This window comes from Macrobrachium rosenbergii, chromosome 50 (assembly GCF_040412425.1).
Source record: "Macrobrachium rosenbergii isolate ZJJX-2024 chromosome 50, ASM4041242v1, whole genome shotgun sequence".
In the NCBI taxonomy this organism is placed as follows: Eukaryota; Metazoa; Arthropoda; class Malacostraca; order Decapoda; family Palaemonidae; genus Macrobrachium; species Macrobrachium rosenbergii.
The window spans coordinates 18,930,772-18,949,414 of NC_089790.1; the positions used below are offsets into that span (position 1 = coordinate 18,930,772).

The following is an 18,643-nucleotide window of genomic DNA, read 5'->3' on the forward strand; positions in this document are numbered from 1 at the left end:
AGAACCTTGAAGTGGGTTTTGCCAGTAATCCTAAGAACTTTGAAGTGAGTTTTGCCAGTAATCATAAGAACTTTGAAGTGAGTTTTGCCAGTAATCTTAAGAACTTTGAAGTGAGTTTTGCCAGTAATCATAAGAACTTTGAAGTGAGTTTTGCCAGTAATCCTAAGAACTTTGAAGTGAGTTTTGCCAGTAATCTTAAGAACTTCGAAGTGAGTTTTGCCAGTAATCCAAAGAACTTTGAAGTGAGTTTTGCCAGTAATCCTAAGAACTTTGAAGTGAGTTTTGCCAGTAATCCTAATAACTTCGAAGTGAATTTTGCCAGTAATCTTGAGAACTTTGAAGTGAGTTTTGCCAGTAATCCTAAGAACTTTGAAGTGAGTTTTGCCAGTAATCCTAAGAACTTCGAAGTGAGTTTTGCCAGTAATCTTGAGAACTTTGAAGTGAGTTTTGCCAGTAATCCTAAGAACTTTGAAGTGAGTTTTGCCAGTAATCCTAAGAACTTCGAAGTGAGTTTTGTCAGTAATCTTAAGAACTTTGAAGTGAGTTTTGCCAGTAATCCTAAGAACTTTGAAGTGAGTTTTGCCAGTAATCGTAAGAACTTTGAAGTGAGTTTTGCCAGTAATCTTAAGAACTTTGAAGTGAGTTTTGCCAGTAATCTTAAGAACTTTGAAGTGAGTTTTGCCAGTAATCATAAGAACTTTGAAGTGAGTTTTGCCAGTAATCGTAAGAACTTTGAAGTGAGTTTTGCCAGTAATCCTAAGAACTTTGAAATGAGTTTTGTCAGTAATCCTAAGAACTTTCTGCAGTTTGGCGGGAAGATGCTAAAATAGGAAGGAATAAGTGGTATTGTGACGTAGAACTGTTAGAATAGATGAAAGACTATCTCAGAGTATTTTGAAATGGCTCGGTCGTTTGGGGAGAGTGGAGGATTATAGGTTGATGAATTGAGAATGTAATTCTGAAGTTTTGGGAGGAGAGAGGAGAAGAAGAGAAAGGGATGGATGGATAAATGGTAGAGGTATTGGATAGGAGGGCCGTGCAAGATAAAGGTGAATGACGCAGTTTGTGTAGGGGGTTCGACATGCCGTTGTTGAGCTGTGTATGAGGCTGTAAGAAGTAGTAAGTATTATGGAAGCTCTCTGCACAAGGGGGTTCATCCACAATTCAGCAATTTAAGGGTAAATTTAGTAGTGATTGTTGTCTTTGCATTGGCTTGAACCTCCTACATACACACATTTATATATATATATATATATATATATATATATATATATATATATATATATATATATATATATATATATAATGCGCGTGTGTGTGCGTGCGTGCGTGTGTGTACTCACTCTCAGGGCGTGTCCATTAGGATGGACCAGCTGAGGAAATCCTGAGCCGCCTTCCGAGAAATTGAACGCACGGAATATTCCATTCCGTGACGTCATGAATAACTGTTTATATGGGCTTGCATAAGTGTCTGTAGTCGACCGTTTAATATGGATGGCGTTATTATTGTTATTATTATTGTTATTATTCAGGTAAGATCAAATTGTCCATAGCAAAATGATACAAGGAAACTTCATCAAAGAAATAGGAAATATTATCATTATGTAAGCAAACAAATAAAGAGTGAAAATTATCATCTTGTGAGCGAACAAATAAAAAGGAAAATAGTCATCATGTGAGCAAAGAAAACAGGAAAATCATTGCCATATGAGCACTCAAAAGAGTAAAATCATCTTATGAACAAACAAATAAAGAGGAAAATCATCTCATCAGCACACAAAAGAGGAAAATCACCTTTTGAGCAAACAACTAAAGAGGAAAATCATCCTCTTATGAGCAAGCAAGAGAGGAAAATCACCTTGTGAGCAACCAAGTAAAGAGGAAAATCATCCTCTTATGAGCAAACAAGAGAGGAAAATCACCTTGTGAGCAACCAAGTAAAGAGGAAAATCATCCTCTTATGAGCAAACAAAAGAGGAAAATCACCTTATGAGCAAGCAATTAAAGAGTTAAATCATCATGTGAGCAAACAAAGAGAAGAAAACCACCTTATGAGCAAACAGTTATAGACTTAAACCATCATGTGAGCAAATAATTAAAGAGGAAATACATGAAAACAAAGAGGAATTTCGAACACTCCTCTTTAAAAATAGACCATGTCGAACCCCACTGTGTAGTTACAGATACACATATGTACGTACATAGATACACACGTATATACACAAATGTCAGTGTACTTATATGTTTTGGGTGCCACATTGTGTAGTAGTTGTGGCACCTCTGTATTATAAATAATTTATAAATGGCCCAAGTTCGATCGTCTGGGCGAGGACCGGCAGAAATTTCAAAGACCCTTTATATACTCTTGTGGAATTAAGCTGTGAATTATGTACTTGGTAGGTAGGCGACTGTGGTGGCTTCGAACAGGCTAAAATCACACACATAATATACATATGTAATATATATATATATATATATATATATATATATATATATATATATATATATATATATATATTTTGTGTGTGTGTGTGTGCACATATGTATATATCTGATTCAGTATTGTGATCTCTTTCTTAAAGACGAAGTGCGCCGTTCCAGTTTCTAACAAAACTAATAAATCCTCTTGTTTACAACGTGAATGTTTTTGTTTCTCTTACACTGAGAATGTTATTGAACAAAAAGTACTCCAATTTTCCATTGGAAATTGCAATTTCGGATAAAACGATGGCGATGTAAGAATACATATTCTTTATTTAATTCCTGAAACTTCTAAGCTTTTTATGTGCATAATGTTTGTATAATATATATATATATATATATATATATATATATATATATATATATATATATATATATATATATATATATATATATATATATTATGTATATATATATATATATAATGGTTACAATTTGCATGCGATTGTATGTTTATACAAATTGCAAGAAAATACCTTACATTCCGAATACTAGTCTGACCAACATAACGTTTAGGAAAATATTCTTGACGAGAAAACTTTACAGTAAAAGCGTTACAATAATTAAACTCGATATCATATGGCGACAACTGTCGTAATCTATGACTTGTTTTGACGGAGGCGCCAGCAATAGGAAAAGTCCCCGCAAAACGAAAGAAGATGACTCCTTTTGGGCGCGCCAGTGCATGTGCGCCACTTCTAGCGAATTGGGGTTTTGTGGTTGTGGGGTGGGGATTTTGTGGGTTTGGAGGGGGGTGGAACGATAAACCATGTGTCCCCCCTCTCCCCCCTACAGCGTTAGAGAGTCGAGGTTAGTAAGGAGAAAAAGGTTAACAAGGAGAAATAAACAAGCCCGTGTGTTCGGCGTTTGTAGGTTTTGGTGTGTAGACATTGGTTTAGTACCATCTTTATATCGATTAGGTTTATGTAATCAATATATCCGGTGGATATATCACTTACGAACGATCACCGGCGTAAATACAGAATGTACAATAATATATAATGTAGCAGTTAAGCAGGTTAACCCAACTAACGCAATAAGAGAAGTTATTTCTTGCCGCACGTGGAGTCATACGATGGTACCCCTTCCTCATTGGCTGCTGGGCGCATTCCTTTTGACGTCATTCCCGCTTCGCTCCCTGATTGGTCAAATTCGAGGGCGTGTGAGAAACGTGAGGTTTTTCTCCACTGGAGTGAATAATACTCGATTTTTACGGTATCTCTCTTCATAAAAATGTATGTTTTGCCCCTCGAAGTTAATCACTGATATGATAAACGAATGCATTAAGTTGGAAATACATCTTTAACTATATAGTTGCATGGGAAACTGGAGTTGTTATTGTTTTGCGCGATTGCATGCCTTTGCATGTTTGCTGCTTTTGCGAAAATAAAACATTTTCGCGTCAGGATAAAAACATGTTGACGACATACCTCTCCATATTTATTCAGAGAAATTAGATAAGCTTATAACACTCATGTCCTAGGAATGGTGAAATGGAAATTAACCCGCTGCTGTGGCCAGAGAGTTCACTTGGAACAAGCTAAACATGCGAAGTGCGATGACTGGAGAGAACAGATCAAGCCTAGTCCCATCCGTTCGTATCATCAGTTAAGTTCAGTGTTGTTGTCGGCGCAGGCCGAGTAGGTTCGACTCGTCGGGAGCGGAACTTTTATATCGTTGGGTTTTTTTTGGGGCCTGTGAGATTTAGTGTTGGTGGTTTTTGCCTTCAGAGTTTTATTCATTTTATTTCATTAGCTTTCTGAAAGCGGTACGTTTAGGAGGAGATTTCAACATTTTCACCAAATTCGCAGAAAGTAAGTTTACGATTTTACTTTTTTCCCCTAAAATTATTTAATTTTTTGTGGTAGTCGAAAGGCACTTTATTGTTTTAGTTATACAGTCGTTGATTAGCGTACTAGCTATTACATTATGAATAATAGTTTGATAGAAATGTGTCCGGTTGAAACGAAATGGAAAAGCTGTCTACAACCATCAATTGAAATATTGCCAACTATGTTAATGAGGTTAATTTTTCCCTTTTTATCCAAAAAGCCTGCGAATGTACGACGTTTCTGATTAAATTTTAACGTCATTAGTCAGTGTTGCAGCAGTACTCCACTGCTGTTGTGGAAACTTGCAAAGTGAAACAAGAGCACTTTCAATCGAGTTTTAACTAGCTTACCCTCGCATTTCCCTCATGTGTTGTCTAGCCCTCATTACTAGGTCTAGGTTCAAGTTCTTTCATCCGAAACGGATCCGGAAATATCTAGACCGAATGCCTCGTCCTTCTTTCCATTTTAGAGTCAGTGTTTTTGTCTTGTGAATTTCATCCGTAAAATAAGTATTCCAGATCACAGGTCGTACGAACTTTGCTTCGTGGGAAATAGACTCATAAACGAGTTCTTGGTGTAGTGATGCCGATGTTTTTGATTTTAAATAACATTATTTCTTTGTTATGGTAAGCCGAGTACGCTAATCATAGCTATAAAAACCTGACAGGTGTTTTGCTAACGGTGAGATATTGGTCATCCCCGGAAAGGCTGGCTATCAATTATGGCGGGGAATAAAATGGAGGTAAACTGCTCTATGCTTAATTTAGTATTGAAACTAGTTTTTTTTTATGTCTGGTTTTTTTTCTGTGATGTTCTAAGGGACCTAGACAAAGTTGGAAGTAAATTATTGCGGTTTCACGAGTATTGTCAAGAAAAAGCTCTCCTGATTGAGATGTTGACAGGTCGCATCGTAAACTTTGCATCCCATTGATTAGATTATGAGACAGGAAGGGCTCTCTGTAAACAAGGGTTGATAACACTCGAGTGATTTTCTTACTGGAATAAGCCACGTTGATTAAAATTATTGTTGTATAGCTTCCTTTATAGTTTTTTTTCCTGTTAGCTTCTTATTCCAGTGAGTATTTCCTGTTTAAGCACTAAAACTGATATTGATGGCCTTGCAAATTTATCAAATATGTTTCTGTTGTTTTGACGTCTTCCCGTTGTGTTCGAATCCCTCGAACACCGTAAATGGTCGTAACTATGATAAATTAATTCTTCGCCGAAACGGAATTAGGAGCGCCTATGATCAGAAGATGATAGACCTATTTTTTGATGCATAACATGTAAAGCAACTCTCTTTATAGGTAAACTTATCAGGTCCTCTTGAATTTTTAAAGTCACCAGTTAATGTGTTGAACGAGTTCCGTAGTTTGACTTACGAAGGTAAGCTTGTTCCCGACTCAGAGAGAGAGAGAGAGAGAGAGAGAGAGAGAGAGAGAGAGAGAGAGAGAGAGAGGTGGGGGGCGGTGGGCATGCTTTAATTAACTTCAGAATATTAGTCTATTCCCACGTATATGGGAGAGTGCATCTGACGAATGCGAATATGGAACGAAATAATATTAGAAAGAAGGGAACCCAGTGGAGTTTGAGTGGCAAGACTGGCTTTAGAGGCTGATGCAACTAGTCCAACAGGTTTCGCCATTGAGTCTTAAGCTGAGACTCAACACTTTTCGAGTGTGCATTGCACATACGTAGAGCCACAACTGTTTGTTTTGTAGCTTTTGTGTACATTTGTATACCTGTGCTTGTGCATGTTACTTTGTCGAATTGTTTAAAATTAATATGTTTCCAATACCTGGAAGTCTGGAATCTTGTTTTAGATTCGTACCCATCAGTGTTGTTTAGGGAACAGACTCGTTATCCTTGAGTGGAATGTGAGCTTGCCAAACTAGCTTTCCGGTACTGAAGAGAAAGGGTTTGTTTACGTTCCTGGCGTCAACCTGAAATGAAAGTTTCAACTTTTTGTGGGATGTCTCACAACTGATCAGGATACTTTGCGTGAATATTAATTTTGGGGGGTGGGGGTTAGGACGATGCTTTGTGATAATGTTGATTCATTCCAGAAATTTCTAGATAGTCATGATAATAGATATAATAGATAAGGGCACTTTTGTGTGTGTGTTATCCGCGTGGTGGTAGTAGTTGATGTTCACATCTTTTCTTGAGTTTTTAAAGTTGTTGCTGTGCTACAGGATCCCCCCCAGATAAGATAAATCTCTCTCTCTCTCTCTCTCCTCTCTCTCTCTCTCTCTCTCTCTCTCTATATATATATATATATATATATATATATATATATATAGATAGATAGATAGATAGATTGATAGATAGATATATAGTTTATCGGTTTTAGAGCCATCACGTTAAAAGGCACTACGTGTAGTATGTGCGTACGTAGGAAAAGGAAGGACAAAGATTGTCCCATTTACGTGGTAGGTGTGTGCAGTTAGGATGGGCTGTAGGCCTTGTAATATATAGGCTATAGCTCTGGACATTGGTTAAAAAGGGTATATGGATTCAATAATATAAATTTTAATGGTGAATGTACATGGTCTGAGGAAGGAAAGGAATTTAACATGAAAAAATGACTGCATGGTGGTGTGAATGCAGAGAGAGAGAGAGAGAGAGAGAGAGAGAGAGAGAGAGAGAGAGAGTGAGTGAGTGAGTAAGTATAGGGAAGTACGGGGATCTTGGTGTAAATGAGAATGGAGATTCTCGTTGAAATGTATATTGTAAGGATTCAGCAAAGGAAAATAGCAATATGATGCACACACAGATAGAAGAGAAACTGAGAACAATTGAAAGTTTAAGCTGCAGATAGAAGAGAAACTGAGAGCAATTGAAAGTTTAAGCTGCAGATAGAAGAGAAACTGAGAGCAATTGAAAGTTTAAGCTGCAGAAGTGACAGCGGTGTGAGAATGTGTAGGTAGGAGAGTGGCAGGTTTATTGTAAAAGTAGGCCTGGGACGAGAATGTTGTGTCAGTGTGTGCAGTTCCATAGTTTTATGGATGGAGTAATGCGAATCTCTCTCTCTCTCTCTCTCTCTCTCTCTCTCTCTCTCTCTCTCTCTCTCTCTCGGGATTATTCCTCGTGTATGCTGTTACATACATCGTGAAGTTTTATCGCCAGAAATCAGGAGATAAGTTTCTGGTATATGCTAGTAAGTAGATAAATCGTGTGATTTCATTCGTGTGTGTGATCCTGTTTATTTTACCAAATCAGACTCGCCTGTCAAACATTCTGTGCGTTCAGATCGTGAATTCAGGGCCAGGCAGTCTTTTCGCCCAATCCCTTATCAAGCGTAACCCGTCCTTGAATTCTCCCGTTTCATTGGCACTTTTATTGCATCAACTTGTTAGTTTATTGAAATCTTTGTTAGTAAATTGCTGACATTTTTAGATATTTTGTTCTAAGTCGTTTACACCTCTGGTGAGAGCTAATTTATAGTTAGAAAGGTGGAACGTTCCTTAGGTAATTTATAGTGAGAAAGGAGGCACGTTCCTTAGCTGACTTATTGAGAAGGAAGGAACGTCCTTTAGCTAATTTATAGTGAGAAAGAAGGGCACGTTCCTTGAGCTAACTTACTGAGGAAGAAGGAACGTCCTTAGCTTATTTGTAATTGGAAGGAAGGAACGTTCCTTAGCTAATTCATAGTGAGGAGGAACGTTCCTTAGCTAATTTGTAGTTAGGAGGAATAAATGTTCTATAACTAATCTGTAGTCAGAAGGAACATCCCTTAGCTATTTATAGTTAGAAGGAAGGAACATTTCTTAGCTAATTTATAGTTAGAAGGAAGGTACGTTCCATAGCTCATTTATGGTTAGGAGGAAGGAACGTTCCATAGCTAATTTGTAGTTAGAAGGATGGAACGTTCCATAGCTAATTTACGGTCAGGAGGAAGGAGCGTTACTTAGCTGATTTATAGTTAGAAGGAAGGAACGTTCCCTAGCTAATTTATACTTAGGAAGAAGGAACGTTACTTAGCAAATTTATTTTTAAAAGGAAGGAATGTTCTGTAGCTAATTTATACTTAGGAGGAAGGAACGTTACTTAGCAAATATATTGTTAAAAGGAAGGAATGTTCTGTAGCTAATTTATAGTTAGGAGGAAGGAACGTTCCATAGCTAATTTATAGTTAGAAGGAAGGAACGTTACTTAGTTAATATATGGTTAGAAGGAAGGAACGTTCCCTAGCTAATAGAAAGTTGGGAGAAACGTTTCTTTACGGTGGTCTAAACGTACAGACACGTGAACTCGCGTGTGATGATAGAGGTTGTAGCCTAGGCCAGTCAGATGGCGTACGTAACATTAATTAAAATGTTTAAGTGGATTAAGTGCGGGAAAGGCGTCGTGAATTAGCTTTTATTAGCCGTTTTTCTCTTTCTCATTTAGTGCACTGCTTTTTACGAGTTGTGTTTTGTATATGTGTATATATATGTGTGTGTATGTATATACACATACACAGTATATATACATATGTATGTATGTATATACATTAATATATTTATACATATGTGTATATATATATATATATATATATATATATATATATATAGAGAGAGAGAGAGAGAGAGAGAGAGAGAGAGAGAGAGAGAGAGAGAGAGAGAGAGAGAGAGAGAGATCAATTAGATTCGACTTTTGGCCGTAACGTTTTGTTATAAAAAAGATATGCTTGTTTGAAAATTCATCCTTTTTATTACTTTAATTAGAATATTTTTGTATCTTCTAATTCTTTAAAAAAAAAAAGCTTGTGTATTTAAAACATATATTAAATTAAAAGTGATAAAAAAGAGATTATGTGTGTTTACATACATATTAATTAAAAGCGAATATATCATAGGGTGGTATTGGAAATAAGCATCATGGTCTGAATGCTAAGCAGTACAGTAATTAGAACTCTGGATATCGTTTCAGGAAATTTACCGTGTGTGTGTGTGTGTGTGTTTTTTTTTTAACCAGATTCTCTCTAGTTATGGAAATAACATCATTGCTGTCGTGATTATGCTTCAGATTTGTAATATTCTCATGCCTCTGCACCTTGAATAGCGTCGAAAACTTACAAATTGGCAGGCCGTTTTTCTTGGTCATGAACTGTCAGAAGTAAAGGCTATTATAAATACGTCATACGAAAATTTGTAAGACACACAACCCTAGCTGCAACCCCTTTCATTCTGTTAACTGTACCTCCATAAATATTCTCCCTCTCCCATCTAACTTTCCACCCTCTCCTTACAATTGTTTCACAGTGCAACTGCGAGGTTTTCCTCCTGTTACACTTCTCAGACCCTTTTACTCTCGATTTCTCTTTCAGCGCTGAATGACCTCGTAGGTCCCAGCGCTTGGCCTCTGGCCTAAATTCTGTATTCCATTCCATGCGACTTTGGTACTGCACCCGTACTGACACTATACTCACTGAGTGACTTCACTTCAAATTTACATTCCAGCAAGTGTGTGTGTGGTCGAGGTCCCTTGCACTTAGATCAGGACAGTTACATCTGTCCAATAACATTGTTATTGTATAGTGATATAGGATGGTGAACACGAAAGAGTAAAAAAAAAAAAAGTTCTCTTATTATTTCTATATTATTGAATCGATATTGATGTTGGATTATTTCAAATGTTTTATGTATTATATATATTATATTTATATATATACGTATATATATATATATATATATATATATATATATATATATATATATATATATATATATATATATATATATATATATATATGATTATTATCACTTTTGTACGTGATTCATTTATCACACATTACCACAGGTGAAAAATAAGAAGATAAGGGTGTAGGTCTGACCGGTTTCGACTTTATTTCCAAGCCATTGACGAAGGCTTGAAATAAAGTCGAAACCGGTCAGACCTACACCCTGTTTCTTATTTTTCACCTGTGGTAATGTGTGATATATATATATATATATATATATATATATATATATATATATATATATATATATATATATATATATATATATATATATATATATATATATATATATATATAGTGTGTGTGTGTCCTCAGCCGTGTAGATACTGATTGTTTTTAACCTGAATATTTTCAGAAGCTACAGTTTAGTTTAATTGGCGAAAGGTTTGGTTGGAAATGTTCGGGCAACTTCGCATTAACTTGCAACAGAGAGGTTATGGCAGTATTGAGTGTGGTTAGGGTTGGCATTAGGAGAGAGAGAGAGAGAGAGAGAACTTTTAGCTGAGTTTATCAATGACATACAATATATATATGAGCTTAATTTATCAGCGACATTATACAATATATATATATATATATATATATATATATATATATATATATATATATATATATATATATATATATATATATATATATATGTATATATATATATGTATCCTTGGTATATTTGTAAAGGTCCTTGTGGCTCAGTTTTCGTCTGAGACTTGTCCTATTATAAGTGACCTCTCTCTCTCTCTCTCTCTCTCTCTCTCTCTCTCTCTCTCTCTCTCTCTCTCTCTCTCTCTCTCTCTCTCTGTGATCCTAGGTCGTGGTAACAAGGGAGGATTTTGCTAGGTTTGACGGCGGGTTTTAATTCCACTCCGTAGGAATGCGTAGCATCTGGTCCCTAGTACGCAGTGGTGGATTACATGTGCTACAGCCAAGAGAACTATGGCCACTAGTGTGTCCCTTAACACGTGAGCCGGGCGCATTTGAGAACCTGCGATCACTGCATTTGATTTTACTGGTCGCGGCCCTTGTGGATAGGATCGTTATTAAATAAATACAGCAGAATTATAAAGTTAACCTGATTTTACAGGAGGCGTGATCTCCGATGTCGCTGTGCTAAGGAAAAAGTTCACCATTTCTTTTAGATGCCGAGTAAGTTTTATGTATTAGAATTTTTTTTTATGCAGATAAAATTCTGGTATCGATTCTCGAGTTGTGGAAGACTGCATCTTGTTATGACTTGGGAAAAAAAAGAGCAAGTTTCTTGTCACAAATACTTAATTCCTTCTCTGATGGTTGCCAAATATTATCCCCAAAAAGGTGGTTTAAATACTCTGCTGAACTGGAAGACATAAAATGAGTGGCATAAAACTTTCTTATAATTTTGCCAGTGAACTTTTTTTTTCGGTGGGGGGTGTTTAGAAAAGTGATTTCGTGCCATACAAAATGCTATGAATCAGATGATGGTTTTCTTTAAAGTTAGTTCAATTTTCTAGGCTCAAACATTTTTTAAACAGAATACTCCTGATCTATGAACACCATAATCTTTGGAGGCTTGAATTTCAAGCCAGTGGCCCCTTTGGCGGGCTTGTTCCATATGAATAGGGTTCATCTTCTGAACAATAATAATAATAACTGTTGGACATCCTATTCTCTGTCTTTAGATGGTTAGGGAGAGCATTTGGTTGCCGTCCTTAGGAAGGTATCCTGCCCAAACGTCCTTCTAAGTAGTTCTTACTTAGAGGGATATTATGAGGTGGAACCATTAAACCTACATTCCAATGGACTTTGTTTTCGTGTTTCATAAAAGCTTGTCTGATGACTATACGTGAGTCAGTGCAACTATGAATTAACTTTAACAAGATAACATTTCTTTACGTACATGCCATGCCGGAATCTTGAAGGACCAGTGATTAATAATTCTCTCTTAGTGCTTCTCGGGAATACCAAAGGTCCTTTCAGCGCCATAATGACTCTCCTTTCGAGCTGAATGGTATAGATCGTATTCGTGTGTGGGTGTGGAGGGAGTGGGTGGGGTGGCCTTAAGTGCAAATATTTTGAGGCCATCGGCATAACGTTTTTGTCTCTGTCCCATGGACTACGGTCATTGACCCTTGCCCGGGAGAGTCGAATTATTATCTGTAGAAGGTCGGAATGCTCCCCTAACGACGTTGTCTCTCTCTCTCTCTCTCTCTCTCTCTCTCTCTCTCTCTCTCTCTCTCTCTCTCTCCGTAGGGGGATTAGTGTCGTCAGTGCACCTCATGCTGTGTACTGTAGGCATTACTTAAGGTTCTCTGCAGCTTCCCTTCGGCTCCTAGCTACAATCCATTTCATTCCTTTTACTGTACCGCCGTTCATATTGCCTTTCTTCCCTCTTACTTTCCACCCTCTCTTAACAGTTGTTTCAGAATGCAACTGCGAGGTTTTCCTCCTATTACACCTTTAAAACTTTCCTACTTTCAATTTCCCTTTCGGCGGTGAATGACCTCAGGCCCCAGCGCTGGACCTTTGGCCAAAATTCTCTCTCTCTCTCTCTCTCTCTCTCTCTCTCTCTCTCTCTCTCTCTCTAAACTGTCATTCGTGTAGCACGTGTCTTTGAGGCGCTATCACTCTTTATTATCGGCGTCATTGGTTCCTGACACTGTCGTTTGTTTCCTTTGTCGAATTCGAGGCTGACTTCAGTTGTTCACAGTTGGAAGAAGAAGAATGTTTTTAATTCGCTGACGACGATTTGACAGTTTATTTACACTTCTGGAGGTTTCTGTATTTTGTTTATCCATTTGTAGAGTGACAACTTCCGTGCCTGTTCAAATGGTTCCGTCATATTTACTCGACTAAAATAATCTAATAAATTGGCCCTCTCCTGTTTAGATTTTACTGGCGACAAGTGAGTATGCATGTACATGGCGAAGCTATCCCTACACCGTATGTACTGCTTCTGGGTGTTTGACCCAGTTATTTACTTATTTCCATCGGGTTTGATCAGTTTTTTCCGTGCTATCAAAATTCTTTCTCGCAAACATACGGCCAATAATTTAGGTACTTGACTATTAAATTAATTTGTATTTTTATCAAGATAAGAGAGAGACTACCTAAAAAGCTACTCAGTTCAACAGAGTAGTCTAGAAGAAGATTCTCTCTCTCTCTCTCTCTCTCTCTCTCTCTCTCTCTCTCTCTCTCTCTCTCTCTCTCTCTCTCTGTGTGAGACTGATGCCTTCGAAAGTGCCAACCCCTTGGGAATTAGTACATTGAATCCTAGGGCAGAGGAACGCCTAGTAGACGGTTGTGAACTTATTGGGCGAGGAAACCCTCCCTAGATGGCAGACTAGCCTATCTTACCTCCAAACAGTGGAAAACGTAAGAATCATATTCTGTCAACTGAAAACCGCTACTGTATTACATCTTGGACTTTGCTGCTCTAAAAAGTGCCAGAGTTCTGGGAAAACATTTAGCCTATGCTCCTCTTAAAAGTGCCAGTTCTGGGAAAACTATTTAATGTAACGCGAGGCAAAGGAGTGCCTTGTGAATGGTTGTGGACCCCTTGGTGGGGGCTAATCTCCTTATTTAAATGGTAGGTGGGTTTCATCTCTGAAGGCTGGTGGTCATAAACCTTGTATTTCTGTGAGATGCTGGCAAAAGCAAATAATAGCAATGTACTAAAGTACTTAAAAAAAAAAGGGACTGATCAAACATTATATCTTGGAGTTTTAATTATGCAGAAATTTGATGCCAAGGTGCAGGTAAGCTTGATAGTTGTTTGGTCTGGATATTATGGCACTAAGTAGGACAAAGTTGAAAGGGCAGTGTGTGCTGGAATATGCAGGGCAAAAATGAGTCTGCCTTGGGGATGGCTGAAAGTTGAGATTTTATTCTAGTAAGTTAATAATAAGTTCTCGTCCATATTTATGGTGTGAAAAATGTGCTGGAGACAAAGTGTATCTAGGTCTTATACATGCACCGTCTTCCAGACAGTATATGATTTAAATAATTGTACATGTTGGTTGCAACAATGATTCTATTATTTTTAAATCATGTCAAATAGCCTCTAGTGAACCACAATGTACATTACCTTTAGTTTAGGGTTCAAAATATACGGGGTCTGACATTAGAGAATAGTTTGCTCTGAACATTTTAATAAGAGTGGAATACGGCTACACAGATTGTATTTGAACTTGAAATGCTGGCATTTTGGCATAAAAATGGACCTGTGACCTTGAAAATTATGTAAAGGTTATTGACTTTTAGACCATGTGGCTGGAGGGTGCAGTGGCCGGTTATCAGTACAATTTTTATAAAAACTTGTTAATGATAACAACACCGGTAGTAGAAATGATAATGGTAACTGAATAGTTATCCAGTTAGCATAACATTATCAAGTAAAATTAGCTTTACTTCAAAATGCCTGGGATTATTCTAATTGTCTCAAAGGCATCATATGATGACAAAGGAAATTATATCAAGATTTGGTCAGAATTAGTTCATTACTCTTTTACTTCAAGATTTTTTGGTTTTTTTTTGTGACGTTGTGTTAGGCATTGAAAGCAGAGATATACGTCTTGAGGTGCTTTCACTTTCACTAATACCCACTCATCTCCTACCTACTTTCTCATAGTTCTCACAGGAGTTACTGAAAAAAGTGAAGCGATTGAAACTTGAAATTCATCGTAGGGGAAAGCACAACATAAAACAAATTTGTCTTGCAGTTTTTATATGAATTGCATTGTTGCAAAATCGGATTTTTCGACCTGTATCCTCTTTCGGATGTACAGTAGCTAATTATAAGTTTAGCTTTTCAAAGTCCTGAAGCTTTTGAAAGTCCTGATTTTTCCTGCCCAATTTCATTCCATGTTGATTTGTATTACTATTAAAATTTATTCAGTAGGTTTGGAGAAATCTGTACATGTGACATACAAATGCGCGCGCGTTAATAATGATATAATATAATTATCCTCCGTAGTGGAGTAGTGCCTTCAGTGTACCTCACGCGATGCACTGTAGGCATTATTTACGGTTCTTTGCAACGTCCCTTCCTTAGTCCCCTACTACAACCTCTTTCATTCCTCTTTTTTATTATACCTCCGTTCATATTCTACTTCTTCCATCTTACTTTCCACCGTTTCCTAACAATTGTTTGGTAATTATTTTCAGTGTTGAATGACCTCATAGGCCCCAACACTTGGCCTTTTTATCCTAAATTATATATTCCAATGCCAGTACCATTATGAAATATGACAGATATTAAGTAGAATCCCCTTGTCGAGGTCACGGTATATTGTAAACTTAGCTCTTCAGAGTTATTTATAGGTGGCGTGGCCTTGAAAGGCTTCTTAAGCATTGCGTATGTAATTTAGTAGCCACCTATTATGGGGAAGGGCTCATTCCTCTCTCTGTTTATTGTAGAAGCTGATATTCTTGCGAAGTTGTCAAGATGCTTCGTAGGGAATAATCAAGCTGAGTTGAGCTTTCCTTTCTTGAAAGTTTTCAAAGTGTGCTCAAGACTTTTGACTTTTTTTACGACTACAGGACTAGTGGACAGTTTCAACCAAACTTAATCACAAAGGGTCTGTGGGTCAGTGGGAATTAAATTAATCTAATGTGTTGGGTCAGATGCATTCCTTTAAGATTGAGTAATTGAGAATTAATGAGGAATCTGGTGGAATCTATTAAGTCTCCCCCCTCTGAGCCAAAAGTGAGAAGACTTCCGTGGAACTTTCCGTGCGTGGAATTTTGTTTAGCCTAGTCCATTTTCAAATTTCATCATATCCACAATAACTCGGCTACTTTTCAAATTAATATGCAGTCATCCTCATGTAGTGTTGGTCCATATTTCTTCAAAATGTGGTAAAGTTGTTCAGGGAGTTCCGATAAGGGTCTATAGATTACCATATGAATAGCATTTATAGTAAAAATAGTAATAATTTGGAAGCCCAGCAAGGTGACTTAAACCTTTTAAAAATTTTTCATTTACCTTAGCATGAATTTTTTGTGTTATTTTGTTATACCTTTATTTTATTTTTGTATAATGAAAGGCATTCATTGGCTTCAGTTACTCATGTGGTTGTTCTTGATTGTGTGATTATAATTGCAATTGCTGGAAGTGTTTAGTCATGTACCTCTGAAATGTTATCAAAGTCATGCGTCAAGTTCATTGAGCTAAATAATCTATACGTAGCCATATGGCACAAACCAGCCCATGACTTCACCTGTGAAGAATGTCTTCGAATCACAGCTTCAGAGGAAATCTGGATAAAGACGGCTCTCCCCCTCTCTCTCTCTCTCTCTCTCTCTCTCTCTCTCTCTCTCTCTCTCTCTCTCTCTGTGTGTGTGTGTGTCTGTGTGTGCGCGCGCGCACGCGCGCGCTTGCCTTCGGGACTGAAACTGTGCTAAGCTTCACTTTTAAACTTTCCGTGATGGACTGCACGTCCCCCACTCTGCCTGAACGTGAGACCTTTCATGACTGAGAGAGAGAGAGAGAGAGAGAGAGAGAGAGAGAGAGAGAGAGAGAGAGAGAGAGAGAGAGAGAGAGTCTCTTGTCACCTTAAAACCCACCAGTGCAGCGGTTTGTATTAATAGAAATGCATAGTAGGCTTTACTCTTTGGGATAGGTCTCTCTCTCTCTCTCTCTCTCTCTCTCTCTCTCTCTCTCTCTCTCTCTCTCTCTCTATCCCCCCAACAGTGCTTTGAGACAACATTATTTGCGAGGACCTTTGCAACAAGGGAGGGGGAAAAGTTGAGTCCCGAAAAAAGAAAAATGCAAAATCTTGTTTGCATTGCATCATCTCAGCACCATCTGCTTCTTCTTCTTCTTCTTCTTCTGTCAGTTGCAGCTTCCTTGGCAATCCCTCTGCAACGCAAGCACTCAGTCCTTGACCTTGGCTCCGGGAACCTGTGAGAGAGAGAGAGAGAGAGAGAGAGAGAGAGAGAGAGAGAGAGAGAGAGAGAGAGAGAGAGAGAGAGCGAGCCAGCCAGCCAGCCAGCCAGCCAGCCCTAGCCCTAGCCCTAGCCTTAGACTATATTGTGATGGGGAATCACCCCACGCATAGGTTGTTGGAGGGTTGTAATAGGTTTAAACGCCGCTCTTGTGAGGTTGCCGACTCCTGTGTTCCAGAGATTTTTCTGCGAAGTTCTAGAGTTTATTCTACAGAGTTCTATGAATTTTCTTCAAAGTTCTAAAGTTTTTTTCTTACAAAGTTTTAGAGGTTTTTCTCAAGTTCAAGAGTTTAATCTACCAAGTTCTAGAGGTTATTCTACCAAGTTCTAGAGGGTTTTCTGTCTATTTCTAGAGGTTATGCTACCAAGTTCTAGAGGTTGTTTTACAAAGTTGTAGAGGGTTTTCTGTCAACTTCTAGAGGTTTTTCTACAAAGTTCTAGAGAGTTTTCTGTCAAGTTCTGGAAGTTTCTCTACCAAGTTCTAGTTGTTATTCTACCAAGTTGTAGAGGTTATTCTACCAAGTTCTAGAGGGTTTTCTGTCAATTTCTAGAGGTTATTCTACCAAGTTCTAGAGATTGTTATACAAAGTTGTAGAGGGTTTTCTGTCAAGTTCTAGAGGTTTTTCTACAAAGTTCTAAAGAGTTTTCTGTCAAGTTCTGGAAGTTTCTCTACCAAGTTCTGGAAGTTTCTCCACCAATTTCTGTTTGTTCTACCAAGTTCTAGAGGTTATTCTACTAAGTTCTAGAGGGTTTTCTGTCAAGTTGTAGTTGTTATTCTACCAAGTTCTAGAAGTTTCTCTACCAAGTTCAAGAGGTTTCTCTACCAAGTACTAGAGGGTTTTCTGCTAAGTTGTAGAAGTTGTTATACAAAGTTCTAGAATGTTTTATGCCAAGTTCTAGAAGTTGTTATACCAAGTTCTAGAGGGTTTCTGCTAAGTTCTACTGTCAAGTTCTAGAAGTTGTTATACCAAGTTCTAGAGGGTTTTCTGCCAAGTTCTAGAAGTTGTTATACCAAGTTCTAGAGGGTTTTCTGCCAAGTTCTGGAAGGTTTTTTGTCAAGTTCTGGAAGTTGTTATACCAAGTTCTAGAGGGTTTCTGCCAACTTCTAGAGGGTTCTCTGCCAAGTTCTAGAAGTTATACCAAGTTCTAGAGGTTTTCTGCCAAGTTCTAGAGGGTTTTCTGCCAAGTTCTAGAGAGTTTCTGTCAAGTTCTAGAGGGTTTTCTGCCAACTTCTAGAAGTTGTTATACCAAGTTGTAGAGGGTTTTCTGCCAAGTTCTAGAAGGTTTTCTGTCAAGTTCTAGAAGTTCTGTACCAAGTTCTAGAGGGTTTTCTGCCAAGTTCTAGAGGTTCTTATACCAAGTTCTAGAAGGTTTTCTGTCAAAGGGGTTTCTGCCAAGTTCTAGAAGTTGTTATACCAAGTTCTAGAGGGTTTTCTGTCAAGTTCTGGAGGTTGTTATACCAAGTTCTAGAGAGTTTTTTGTCAAGTTCTAGAGGTTTTTCTACAAAGTTCTTAAGGGTTTTCTGTCAAGTTCTAGGAGTTTCTCTACCAAATTCTAGAGGTTTCTCTACCAAGTTCTAGAGGGTTTTCTGCCAAGTTCTAGAAGTTGTGATACCAAGTTCTAGAGGGTTTCTCCCAAGTTCTAGAGGGTTTTCTGTCAAGTTCTAAAGATTATTCTACAAGTT

At 37.7% G+C, this 18,643-nt stretch overlaps 1 protein-coding gene across 19 annotated transcripts in view; it reads left to right on the top strand.

The window, feature by feature from the left end:
* The window catches only part of Sesn (Sestrin), a 110,095-nt gene that overhangs the window by 60,302 nt on the left and 31,150 nt on the right, over positions 1-18,643 (top strand). For 4 of the 19 annotated variants that reach the window (XM_067094096.1, XM_067094100.1, XM_067094103.1 and 1 more), the window contains exon 1: positions 4,066-4,295. The exons of 11 other annotated variants lie outside the window; for them this stretch is intronic. The gene's annotated coding sequence lies outside the window, so the exon portion shown is untranslated. Of the gene's footprint in view, positions 1-3,793; positions 4,296-18,643 lie in introns of those variants that run through there. 4 more of the 19 variants (XM_067094093.1, XM_067094095.1, XM_067094091.1 and 1 more) reach the window with 4 other exon arrangements.